The 14,098-nt window shown below is 37.4% G+C and overlaps 1 pseudogene; it reads right to left on the reverse strand.

Moving 5' to 3' along the window:
* Positions 1-12,229: 12,229 nt before the first annotated feature.
* Positions 12,230-12,735, reverse strand: LOC111754828 (mitochondrial import inner membrane translocase subunit Tim23-like; annotated as a pseudogene).
* Positions 12,736-14,098: the final 1,363 nt, after the last annotated feature.

A 14,098-nucleotide genomic window follows, 5' to 3' on the forward strand; every position in this document is an offset into this window, starting at 1 on the left:
GTTAGAGGGAGAAACAAAACAAAACAAAACAAAACAAAGTATAAGAAAAACAAGATACAATAGTCAAATAAATAACTATAACAAAGAGCCCAGAACAGTAACAACATAGGCTTTCAAAACAAGGCGGTAGGAACATAACAAATTTTGTTGTTTAGCATAATATAATTATCTTCAAAAGGCTTACTCGAATTACCAGACATAATGCAAAATTGATCTAATCCTACGGATGTTAACTGTTTTGTTCCAAGAACTAATAGAATTAGTAGTACAAGTATTTTAGTAATCTTAAGTGTATATATATACAAATTTGAGTCTTTTTTCTTTTTCCTTCTTTCTTTCCTCCTTTTCCCTGTCTGAGTTATTTTTTCCTCTTTGAGCAGTTTCTTACCCTTTCACAATACTTATTGAAGATTTTGTATCTCATTTCCTCTTTTAGTTTCTTACACTAGGGAGACAATATGGTATTTACACATGTGAGTTTGATTTATTTCATTTCTGAGTATGGTCTCAAGCTGCATCCATTTACCTATAAAAGCCTCAAGGTGGTCCTTCTTTATAAACGAGTAATATTCCATTGTATAAAAGTACCACATCTTTTTTATCCATTCCTCAGTTGATTAGCATTTAGGTTGTTTCCAAGATCTGTCTATTACAAATTGTGCTGCTATAAACATGGGTGCACATATCACTGTGGTATGATGTTTTCAGTTTTTCTGGAAATATGCCTACAAGTGGAATAGCTGGGTCAAATGGGACCACCAATCCCACCTTTTGGGGAACCTCCAGACTCATTTCCACAGTGCTTGCACCAGTCTACACTCCTACCAACAGTGCAGAAGTGTTCCTTCTTCCCTTGCATCTCTGGCATTTGTTATTGGTGGTTTTCTTGATCCTGGCCATTCTTTTCTGAAGTGAGATGGAATCTCAATGTTGTTTTAATTTGCATTTCTCTACTGACCAATGACATTGAACATTTTTTCATAGATTTATTTGTCCAATGTACTTCTTAATCGTACTTCTTAATCGGAGAAGTGTGTGTTGACCTTAGATGCCCATTTTTGGATTGGGTCTTTGGATTTTGGGGGCCTGATATTTTAAAATTCTTTATATGTTCTAGATAGAAGTCCTTTGTCTGAGGGACGATTGACTAAGATTTTTCCCAATTCATGGGTTTTCTTTTCACTCTGTTGGAGATTTCTTTTGACATGCAAAAACTTTTTAATAAGATGAGATCCCAATTGTTGATTCTGGGAAGTATTTCCTATACAGTTTGATTTTTTGTTCATGAATTTTCTGCTGACCCCTATGTCTTCAAGATTTCTAACTACTTTGTCTTCCAGCATATTTAGTGTTTCTGTTTTAAGATCTAAATCTAGAATTTAGATCTTTGATCCGTTTTGACTTTAGTGTAGTACATGGTGATAGGCATGGGTCTGGTTTTAGTTTTCAGCATATGGAAAGCCAGCTTTTCCAGCACGACTTGTTAAAGAGGCTATCCCAATGAATGTGTTTGGGCCCTTTGTCAAAGATAAGGTGGCTGAGTGTGTTTTTAGTTGTGGTTGTATCTTCTAATCTACTCCATTGATCTTCAGTTCTGTTTTTATTCTAGTACTATGCTGATTTTATCACAGAAGCTTTGTAGTATAACTTCAAGTCAGGGATTGGGATGCTTCCTGCCCTGCCCTTGTTGCCCAGAATTGCCTTTGCTATTCTAGATATCTTCTGGTTCTAGATGAATTTTAGGAATGACTTCTCTAGATCTGTGAGGTATGCTAGTGGTATTCTGATTGGAATTGCATTAAATCTGTATAACAATTGTGGGAGAATGGCCCTTTTCCTAATGTTTGTTCTTCCTATCCATGAACAAGGAATGTCTTTCCATTTTCTGAGATTCCCTTCTAATTTTCACTGAATATATATTTTATTTCCTTCGTTAGATTGATTCCTAAGTATTTCATTTTTTTGGATGTGAAGGGTGTTGTTTCTCTTTTTTCTCTCTCAGCGATTTGTTGTTTGCATATAGGAATGCTATTGATTTTTTATTGTTAACTTTGTATCCAGCTACATTACTGAATTTGGTTATTATATCTAGAAGTCTTTCAATAAATTTTTGGGGGTCTTCTATTTAGAGTATCACGTCATCTGCAAATAATGATAATTTAACTTCTTCCTGTCTTATCCTTATCCTTTTTATTTCTCTCTCTTGTCTAATTGCTCTGACAAATATTTCTAGCACTATATTGAATAGGAGTGGTGATAGTGGACAGCCTTATCCTGTCCTTGATTTTAGAGTGAAAGCTTGCAGTTTTTGACTATTTAATATGATACTGGCTGTTGGTTTGTCATAGATGGCTTTTATCATATTAAGGTAAAGACCATCTATTCTGATTTTCTGTAGGGTTCTTATGATGAATGAGTGTTGTTCTTTATCAAAAGCTTTTTCTGCATCTATTGAGATGATCATGTGATTCTTATTTTTGACTCTATTGATATGATGTGTTACACTTATTGATTTGTGTATGTTGAACCACCTCTGCATTCCTGAGATGAATCCCACTTTGTCATGGTGTATAATCTTCTTGATGACTTACTGCATTCTACTTGCCAGTATTTTATTGAGGACTTGCACCTATGTTCATTAGGGAAATTGGTCTGTAGTTCTCTTTTTTGGTTGGTTCTTTCTCTGGTTTTAGTATTAGAGTAATACTTGTTTCAAGGAATGAGTTATGGAGAATTGCTTCCCTTTGAATTTCATTGAAGAGTTTGAGGAGTGTTGAAATTCAGTCTTCCTTGAATTTGTTGTATAATTCAGCTGTAAATCCATCAGGACCTGGGCTTTTCTTTGTTGATAAGGTTCTAATTACATTTTCAGTTTCATTAACTGAAATTGGCTTATTCAGCAGTTTTATATGTTCTTGATTCAGCCTTAGTAATTCATAAGTTTCTAGGAATCTGTCCATTTCTTTTGTTATCAAACTTATGAGAGTAAAAGTTTTCTTTTTTTTTTTTTCTTTTTTTTTTTTTTTGTCTTTTTCATTTTTTATCGGTACCAGGGATCGAACCTCACGACTGCCTGCTTGCAAGGCAGGCGCTTATGCCGCTGAGCTAAATCCCCAGCCCCTGAGAGTAAAGGTTTTCAATGTAGGTACTGATGAGCTTCTGTATTTCCACAGGGCCTGTAGTGATTTCATCCTTTTAATTGCTTATTGCATGAATTTGAGTTGTCTTGTTTCTTTTTAAAAATGAGATTATCTAGTGGCTTATCAATTTTATTTATTCTTTCAAAAACCAACTCTTTGATTTGTTAATTCATTATATTGTTTTCTTAGTCTCTATTGCATTGATTTCCACTCTGACCTTTATAATTTCCTCCCTTCTTTTGGCTTTGGGCTTCACTTGCTCTTCTTTTACTAGACGTTTAAGGTGTAGTATAAAGTTGTTTACTTGTGCTCATTCTTTTTTTATGACGTGGGAATTCACCACAATAAATTTCCGTCTGATGCTTTCATTGGATCTTACAGGTTCTGGTAAGTGGTATTTGTATTTTTATTTACTTGTAGATATTGTTTAATTTCTTCTGTGACCCATTGATTGTTCAGGAATGTATTATTTAATTTCCATGTGTTTATGGAGTTTTTGCAGTTTCTTTTGTCATTAATTTCCAGTTTTATAGCACTATGATCAGATAACATGCATGGGATAATTTCAGTTCTTTTACACTTACTTAAGCATGTTCTATGGGCTAGTATATGGTCTATTTTAGAGAATGTCCCATGTGAAGCTAAGAAGAATGTGTATTCTGTTGTTGTTGGGTGCAACACTCTGGACGTCTATTAAGTCCATTTGATCACAAGTTTGATTCAGTTCTTTTATTTGTTTGCTGAGTCTCTTTGTATCAATGGAGTGTTAAGGTCTCTTGTTATAATTGTGTTATTGCTTATTTGATTTTTCACTTTTATTAATATTTGTTTTATGTAGCTGGGTGCTCCCATATTTGGTGCATACATATTTAAGATTGTTATCTCTTCCTCTTGAAATTTTCTCTTAACCACTATGTAGTGACTTTCTTTATCTCTTTTGATCATTCTTGGTTTGTCTGCAAGCAGAATAGCTACCCCTGCTTTTGTGGGGTTGGGGGTGGGGGGCTCCTGTTGCATGACTATTGTTTTCCAGCCTTTGACTTTCAGTCTGTGAATTTCCTTTTGGATTAGATGGATTTCTGGAATACAGCATATGGTTGCATGTTGTCTTTTGACCCATTCTGCAAGTCTGTTTCTTTTAATTGGTGAATTGAGGCCACATTAATGGTTATAAGTGATATATATTGGCTTATTTTTGCCATGTCATCTTTCTGCTTTTGGTTTTTACCTTTCCTCTCTGTTTAATTGTTTGTGCTGCTTGGTGGTTTCTTTCTGTTGGTGTTCTTGAAGTTATTTTTATGTTTATCTAGAATATCTTGCAGTATTTTTACAGGGTTGGTTTGGTAGTCATGAAGTTCTTCGGTTGCTCTTTATTGTGAAAGTATCTTATTTCTCCATTGATTCTGAAGGATAGTTTTTCAGGGTACATCAATGTAGGCTGGAAGTCATTCCTTTAGGATTTGAAATACTTCACTCTATGCTCATCTTGATTTCATTGTTTGTGTTGAGAAATCTGCTGTGATTCTGATAGGCTTTCCTTATGAAGCTGATTTGTTTCTTTTTCTCTAATTGTTTTTAACAATCTGTTTTTATGTTGAATTTCTGGGACTGATTCTTCTATGTCTGAGTGTAGATTTATTTTGGTTATGGCTAGTTGGAGTTTGATACACTTCACTTCTCTGTATATCAGTTTCCTTTCCATGTTTGTGACATTTTCAGCTATTACTTCTGTAAATAGTCTTTTTTTATTTAAAGAAAGACAAAACAAAATAGAAAATGGGGAGAAATAGTACATACTTTCAAAGAAAAGAAATAGACAGTAATAAATCACTAGCTGATGTATACATATTGTCCCCCTATAAATAGTTGTTCAAGGTACACAAGTGGAACATATAAATGGGATTTCAACCAGGGAGACTGCAAACAGTTCTGTTCAACTATCCAACAAAAACTAAGTATTATGACTATCAATCCTATACACTTAGACATGTATGCGTTTATCCATATCTTCATTTATGTTGAGACCTAACACAGTATATTAGATTAAAATCCTTCTGAACAAAGATTAATAATATTGCTGGATTTCACATCATCATACTCCAGAATCAGGACTGGGTACTCCAGTGCCACTTTCTTTCTTTCAAAATTTTGGTTCATTTCATCATGTGTCATCAAATCAGTGCTCATAAACTGTTTATGGGTTTTATATAAGCTTGAGTCTTAACATGTATTTCTATCCTTTCTATGTTAAAGGGAAAAACATAACAAAGCAAGACAGAACTAAACTTTTTCCTATAGACATACAAAACTAAAAAGACATATAAATCTGCTATATAAGGAGTTCTATCCTGGTCACTGTGCTATTTCTTGTTATCATCAATAGAATTGGCTATATCATCAGATAAAGTATAACTGAGCATATCAGTACATAACAGAATGAACATAAATACAACTTTGTAGAGCTACAAAAACAGGTAGTAATCAAATCAGAATGGATATCGTAGTGAATCATTGTCATTGTCAGTATAGTTGTCTGTACTCCTCAACTTGTTGCCATCAACCTTACAGGTTTTGAATAAAATCTGTTAATAATAAGTAGCAATCAAACAAGTCAGATTTAACTAAGATCAGTCATGATATAATAGTATAAGTCATAGATGGATTCTGATTGAGTTAATAGGGAATTAAAGATGTCCTCTATGCTATGGACAGCCATCTGTGCCCCTCAGATCCAATGCTTGGATACAAACTAGGACAGAATGAGTTCCAACCAAGCAGAGTGGTGCGAGTAATAGGGGTTTTAATTCCTGATACACTATTAGCTATATCTTCTGCTTTTTTTTTTTTGAAGACTATTCCTCCCTTTTACTCTCCCAGAATGAACTGTGTATTTTTGGGTCTCCCCAACACTCATGGTTTTGTATTGGGGGGGGGCAACCAGCTATTTATCTAAGTGTGTCTGAACTTTCTCACTCCTGGGCTGGATTTCTAGTTATATTTCTTCATTTATTAAAGCCTGTCTGTTCAACCTATCCATATATACTTATCTAGTTAACTCTATTACTCTCTGGTTCCCTATCACATCAAGTTCCATTTTCTCATGTTTGATTTTGGTCCATATAATCTTCAGGCTAATTATATTTCCTAGAAAGAGCCTCTCAGTGGACCCTATCTCTTGATCCACTCTGTTCCCTTAAGTTAGTATATCTAGGCCATCTATATTAGAAATTATATCTAACCTTCTGTGCCTCATTTCTGTTGAGCTCTTTTTCTGTCATTAGTTGTCAGTTTGTCTTCTTCCTTTTGCTTTCTGCTCCATTCATTGTGGCCTCTCTGCTACTGTTTTTGGAATCTTGGTATTTTTCTCTTTTAGAATGTCCTGCAGTATTCTCTGTAGAGTTGAATTGGTGGTTGCAAATTCCCCTAGTTCCTCTTTATCCTGGAAGCACCTTGTGTTTCCATCAATTTCTAGGGACAGTTGTGCAGGATATATCAATCTTGGCTGGAGGTTATTGTCTTTCAAAACTTGAATTATTTCGCCCCATGCTCTTCATGATTTGATGGTTTGTGCCGAGAAGTCTGATGTAATTCTGATGGGTGTTCCCTTGTAAGTGATCTGTTTCTTGTCTCTGGCAGCTTTTAATATTCTGTTCTCATATTAGATTTCTGGAATTTTGATTATTATATCCCTGAGTGTAGTTCTGTTTGGGTTGTAGATGGCTGAGGTCCTGTATGCCTCATACATCTGAGTATCTTTACCTTTTCTTAAATTAGGAAAATTATCCCGATTATTTCTGTGAATAGCCTTTGTAATTCATTTGTTTGTGTCCCTACTTCTTTCTTTACATTTGTAATTCTTAAGTTATAGAGCCTCTTGTCATCTTATAGCCTTTGTATTATTGCTGTTTGTTTCCTTGTTATTTTTAAGAAGTTTTTCCTTTCATGCTCCCACATTACAAATCTGTCCTCCAGTTCAGATAATCTATCCTTAGTTTCTTTCAAGCTGTTATGCCAGCTTTCAATAGAGTTTTTAGTTTTCTGGTAATCTCTTTGAACCTGCTTCATGTATTCTATGTTTTCTCTATTTTCTCCATCAAACAATTCTCCCCTTTTTTTCTGTTCTTCCATTCCACCATCTGTTTTTTCTTGGGAGATACTTAGCATTTCTTTAACTATTCTACTTATATCTTGCCTTACTTCATTAAATACTTCACTTTTGAACTCTCTACGAGGCTCCGGAGATATCGCTTTATGTCTATTGGTGCCATGTCTGATATTGCATGTTTTCTGCCCTCATTCTCCTTTGCATTTACCTTTCCTGGATCAGTGTTCTCAGGATTGGGGACCGAGGACCTTTTCTTGTTGCCTCCTCTTCTCATATTTTTTGTTCCTTCCATACAGGTGTATATAGGAGGCCCAGTTTCTTTCTTTGTGGGTTACAGTTTGGTTGAATCACGCTGGCTGGGTGTCCCCACCCACTGCAGTGTACTAGGGAGACACAGACCAAGGCAGCTTATGCTGGGCCCGCCCCTCCAGGTCAACCTACTGAAGGCTTCACTGCTAGGGTGCACCGCCAGGTGCAGGGACCTGGTTTGGGCTAGCCTACTGGGTCTTAGTCCATGGCACCCAGGTCAGGCACTCCCTACCAATCCCGCTTGAGAGGGGAATATGCAACTAAAGTCACTGCAATGTCCTGTAGTCACGGCTAGTCTGCCCAGTCCCAGAATGTCCTCTGTTGGAGCCTCCTTATCTATGGAAGGGTCCCTGCTCCTCTCACTCACTGCAGGTCAATGCAGGGCTCCCCGCAAGTTCTGCTCTCAATTCGGTTTACTGATTCCCACTCTCAGAGCTTTCGCATCTCTATCCCTGCTGTGTGGATTCAGATACAGCAGCAGCAGCAGGGAATTCAAATCTCAGTTTCCAGAGGTGTGGGTTCCAGCTTCAGCACTGAGACCTTATCTGTTCCAGTCATAGCACTGGGATTGCATTTCCAGTTGGTTTCTCTCAGCTTAGTTCGTTCCTGGGTCAGCAGGGTATATCTCCCCCTGCTTAGGACTCCCCAAACCGCACCATTCCTGGATTTTAAGCTGGCTATCTCAGAGAGCCTCTGTAGCTGTTGTTATCTATCTGCCATGTTCTCACTCCTCCCTTGTAAATAGTCTTTTTATATCATTTGTGTCATCACCTTTTCCATTTACACTTATTAATCTTATGTTATTTTTCTTCCATCATTTTGCAACTTTTGAATGGTTATTTACTGATCCCTTGTTATTTTTAAAAAATCTTTCCTTTCCTGTTACTAGCTGAAATCTTGTCTTTGAAGTCTGAAAGTCTACCTTCACATTCATTGAGGTGGTTTTGCCAGCTTTTGATGGAATTTTTGACTTCCTGGATGTTTCTTTGAATCTGCTTCATGTATTCTAGTTCTTTCTTACATTGTTCATTCAAGTTCTCAATCATTTTGCCATACTCCTCTATTTTTTTAAAAACTATGTCCTCTTTAGATGTGTTCAGCATTTCTTTCATTATGTTTATCATTTCTTCTTTTACCTGGGAGCTTATTTCTGGTCTGAGTTCCTTTAATACTTCATGGAGTTGTTTCTTTACTTCAGTTGCTATCATTTCAAAAGTCTCAGATGTATGGTGTATATTTTCCTCCATGTCCATGTCTCCAAGGCTTGTTTGGGATGGGCTGGAGGTTTGTGATTGCATTTTGCTCTTTCATTTTGTCATTTTCCTGTATTTCCCTGGGGCAGTTGAATGCAAAGTCTTGGTTGTTTCTTGGATTGAGGATGGCTGTCTGTACTGCAGGGAGTTTCCCCAGTTGAGTGAGGGATATTAGGCAGTTCTTAGCTGGCCCCTAATGACACTCCAAGCCTCCCCAAATGGTAGGAGCAGGGGAGTTGCACTGGGTGGACCTTCAGCATGCCCCACATGGCTCACCAAAGTTCCCTGTCTTCTAGAGGTCACTGGGCAGGGCCCTACTAGGTTCTTTGTGCTAATTTGGGGCTTTACTTTCGTCTGGCACTTTCAGCAATCATTTTACATTGCTTCCTCTATAATTTTTTTCTTCTTAAATGCAGGCATTGTCATTAGTAATTTCTCTATTGCTTTTGCTATATCCTATATATTTTGGTATTTTAGTTTGTCTCTAGAACTTACATATTTTTCCTTTTGTTCTTTTGCATGAGCTGTTGTTAAGAGTGCTTGTTTCCCAAAGATATGTAAATTTATAGTTTTTCTTCCATCATTTACTTTTAGTGTGGCCGGATAGATAGTTGATATGATTTTAGTCTGTTTATCATGTTAACATTTGTTTTGTAACCAAACATGCAATCTACCCTCAATAATATTCCTTATATACTCGAGCATGATATGTGTTCTGCTACTGCTTGTTGGTTTTGGTCTGCATATCTGTCCATTCAGAAATGGAGCATTAAATTAAATGACTCTACAATTTTAATGTTACTGTGTATTGGTTCCTTCTGTTCTGCCGATGCTGTTTTATGTCTTTAGTTGCATTAGTGTCGAACACACACACACACACACACATACATATATATATATATATATATATATATATATATATAAACATACATTTATAACATGTCTATGTGATGGATTGCCCCGTTTTCTGGATTCAGGTAAGCAAATTATGAGGCAAACATAGACACACAGGAACAAGGAAGAATAAAAAAATTAATGAATACTGAAAAAGTACAAGAATAAACATTTTCTCTTAATTTCTTTGAAAACTAATGATCATAAAAGGAAAAGCAACAGTGTATTGTGTAATTTATAACAATGGCCTTATCCATATAGAGGTTAAAAGGAGAGAACCAGGTGTGATGGTTTGTACTGTAACTCCCGCATTCAGGAGGCTGAGGAAAGATGATCTCCAGTTTGAGGTCAACCTACGCTACATGGCGAGTTTGATGTCAGTGAGAGCTATATTGTGAGATGCAGTCTCAGAAAAAAAAATATGTTACAGAGAGAAATCAGTAAAAGGAATTTTAATACAATGTTTTGTATTTCACATATATAATATTGATTTAGGGTACTGAGACAGGACATATTATATAATTTGTAGAAACTTCTCAGGAAACTTTAATATACTTTAAAGTAATTGAGAATTCTAAATATCTCATTTAATATGAGATATATCAAAATTTGTTATATTGAAAGTGAGATATTTTATGTTAGTAATAAATGTTTAAAAACCATTATGTTAAATTTTACTTTTATAAAAAGTAGCTATATTTTCAAACCAGAAACAATCCTACTGAGGAGATTTTTTTGTCTGTCTTGAGATAAAGGAGTAGCAGCCCTACATTTATCACTGCATGCAGTGGTTATGAGAGAGTATTGTGCATGAAGTTTGTGGAAAACTGATCTTACTGTGCTTGTTAGTGGCACATGGGGAAGATTTTTCATTATCTGTTCTTGGATGAGTGTATAAAAGTCTTCAAGGCCTGTGTCCTTTTAATGTCAGTGACTATTTGGAAAGGGCCACTGTGTCCACAGTAAGTGTAATGGGTCTGGCATGTCCATTTTCACATCAGCCACAGTGGGACATTTCACGGTGTTAAAGGGTGAAGATTAGTGCAGAAGATGCAGTGGGTATGTAGTATGTGCATACGGAATTCTAAAGCACCTTGTAAAAGTGGAAACGCAAAGGGGCAAGTGACTAATCCCAAATCATGTATTTTTCAAATGCCATCTTGATAATTTATAGAATAAGAAGTCAAGAATCCATACAGGTGAAAAGATTTGACACAGTCACCAATTTGATTTCTTTGATGCTTATAAAACACTCCATTCAGTTGGTACCAAACAGGGATTCTTTGACAATGCACATCAACCACCTGCAAAGAGACTCCAGTGCTGCCCAACAAGTTCACGAAACTAAAATTAAACCCACCATATTCTCCAATGATCCATTATTGGAGTGGAAAAAAAAAAACAGTTTCCTAAAAGTCCTTGAAGCTTATGGAAAAATTTTCTAAATAACTCATTCTCAAGGAAAGAAAAACTATCTCAAAAGCAATTAGAAACTTTTTCAAACAAGTAGTCTAAGCAGGCATAATAGTTGCTACGCACTCTGTACCCAGATAAACGCATGCTTTCGACTACACATATTGAAAACTTATTTAAAATAAATTGTAATTTCTGGCTAAGAAGCTAGAGGGAGAAAATTGAATAAAAGAGACAAGAAGCTACATAAAAGATTTCAAATGCAAATCCATATAAATAAATAGGGTGAGAGACCAGAGTGTGAAGAACAGAACTCCAGAAGGGCCAAGCAGAGCCAGAAGCGCATGTTTGTTTCTCTCTTAAGGACAAAGGCGACTGTGCTTTTGTCTGGATGCTCATTCCTGCCTTTCTGCCTAGTCTGTTGAGTGTTTTTGACATGAAAAGCTGTTTAATTTTCATAAATCCCTTTTAGTCACTTTTTGAGATTATTATGCACTTTTCTTTACGTTGTTCATTATAATGTGTGTACATTGATTTCTGTTTGTGATGCAAGCATGTATTTCTGAGCTGTGTTCCCCTTGGTCCTGATGTGTACGTCAGATTAATGTTTTAGCTTTCTAGTATGTTGTTGAAGATGTTTGCATCTATGCCCATAAGGGGCATTGATTAGTGGTTTTCCTTTCTCCGTGGGCCATTTTCTGCCTTTGGTATCAGAGTTACATTGGCCCCACTGAATGGGTTGGAAGCTTTGTTATTCCTGTATAGTTTGATAGGGCTTGGTACAAACTAGTGCTCACCTTTTTGATGAAATATATTTTCTTTACATATGAATTCTAAGCTTATTTTTCTCTTTAAATACTTTAAAGACAATCTCTCCTTTGATTCTATGTTACATAATTTTGAAAAAGCCTTGGTTCTCAATCTCATCTTTGGTTCCTTGAACTAACTGTTCTGCTCCCAAGCAAGAAGGGCTGCCGGTCCCTGAGTCTCTGTGTTATCCATGATCTTCATTATAGCAAGTCAGAATCTCCAGTTTTTCAAATGAATCGTAGGGAGGAGAAAATACTTCCAGACCGACATTAACTGAATTACCACTAGAAGTGTTGGCAGAGTCTTCAGAGTGGCTGGGGGAGCAAGGAGCCTTTCCTGTGCTCCCAGTTGTCACAGAGTGCACGCAGACTGGTAGTGTTATGCCTGCCAGACTCCCTCATGCAACCCCTGGAAGCCCACCTGTGCGCTGATGCCTGCCATGGTTCTGGCTGCCAGTGTTCAGATTATCTTCTGCTCCTTGTGTTTTCTCAATGATAACACCAAATGCACTGTCGAGCAAAGCCAACGGACCAAAAACACTGGCCCACAGTGCCCCTTGCCTAGTCACCATATTCAAAACCTGTCCATTTCTTGGTTTGGACCAGGCCATATTCTGGGTTTCCTTCAATCCTAGCTGAAGACGGTTCACTGCTACAAATGCAGTGCCCGTCATGCAACATCCCCCAGTGGCAGAGAAGGCCATTTCAAACCTGCCTTGGGTTTTATTAGCTCCAGTCAGTAAAATAAATGCATCAGTATCCTGCACAAGATATCGTGGATCCATATTTAAATAAAGAGACCAAGGGTTCATTTGAAACCAGTTTGTGAGAAGCAGGCCAGATCTGTGTGGAGTAAGCAGCTTCGCTGGCTCTGCCCCCACCCCGTGGCTTTGTTGTCACTGCCCAAACCCCCCCACCACCACCCTCGCCCTTGATGGTGTCAAAACAAATTTCTGTCAGCTTCAGGTTGCCTTCTCAGGCTGAGGTACAGTCCTTGGCATTGCTCCAGGCCAGCACCAGGAAACTCCGCATCTTTATGATGCATCTTGATAAGTTTTCCTCATGTTCATACTTTAAGGTTCACAAGTTTCCTTCACCTGTAGCTTTAATCACATTTTGAAAACTCCAGCTACTGTCTACCTAATATTTTTCAGTCTCCTCTCCCTTGCATGCATTCTTTCGTGTGTGTGTGTGTGTGTGTGTGTGTGTGTGTGTGCCACTGACATAATCCACAAAGTTACCAAATCTTTACGAAAGGCTTATTTCACTGTGCACAGCCCAGTTGGTGGGATTTTGTATTGCTCTGCCATTTGGAACAAGTGGACTGATACATTGTCTGCTCCAAAGAGTACTTTTTCTAGTGTATTACATATAAAATTATATTATTGTTGCATGCAGATGAGCAGCCATCTGGGATTGAAAACTCAGCAAGTAGAGGGTCATGAAGTAGAGGGACAGAGTTTAAGAAATGAAAACAATTTATTTCTAGAAGCAAACAAAACAAAACCCAAACAAAACAAAAATAGAAGATAGAAATAGACTTCCTCAGAGTGAGGGGAGGTCTGGAAAAGATGGATACCCACAAGCCTTTGTCCCTGATTTCTTTTGTTACGGTTAGTGACCCTTCCTGAAGGATTGGTTTCCTGGGCTGTCTTTGGATGGGCCTCAGATTGCAAGACCCTAATTTGTGGTTCTTTGTCTGCATGCACATTTCCTTTGGTGGGCTCTGTTTGACTTCATCCTGCCTACTTGCTCCTGTCAGGAAAGGAGGAGCCTTGCAGAAAAAAAAATTTAGAGTTAGTGTTTAAAAGTGAGGGGATAAACTGGGCGTGGTGCGCACTCCTGTAATCCTAACACTTGGAAGGCTGAAACAGGAGGATCATTCCAAGTTTGAGACCAGTCTGGCTACAAGGTGAGCCCAAGACCAGCCTGAACTGCATAGTGAGAATTTGTTTCAAAAAGAAAAAAAAAGTAAAAAAGTGAGGAGATGCATGTGTATCTAATGTAGTAATATTGTCTGTCACCCTAAGAGTGGAAATAAACACACACACACACACACACACACACACACACACACACACACACGCACGCGCGCGCAGTGAAGCGGAGTTTTCCTTTGCGCTGTGTTAGAGGTGGAGGGTATCTTGACTCCTGGCTCCCTCCTGTTTGCCTGTC

The sequence above is a fragment of the Cavia porcellus genome, unplaced genomic scaffold (assembly GCF_034190915.1).
Source record: "Cavia porcellus strain 051 isolate PalLab524CR breed Dunkin Hartley unplaced genomic scaffold, mCavPor4.1 scaffold_27, whole genome shotgun sequence".
In the NCBI taxonomy this organism is placed as follows: Eukaryota; Metazoa; Chordata; class Mammalia; order Rodentia; family Caviidae; genus Cavia; species Cavia porcellus.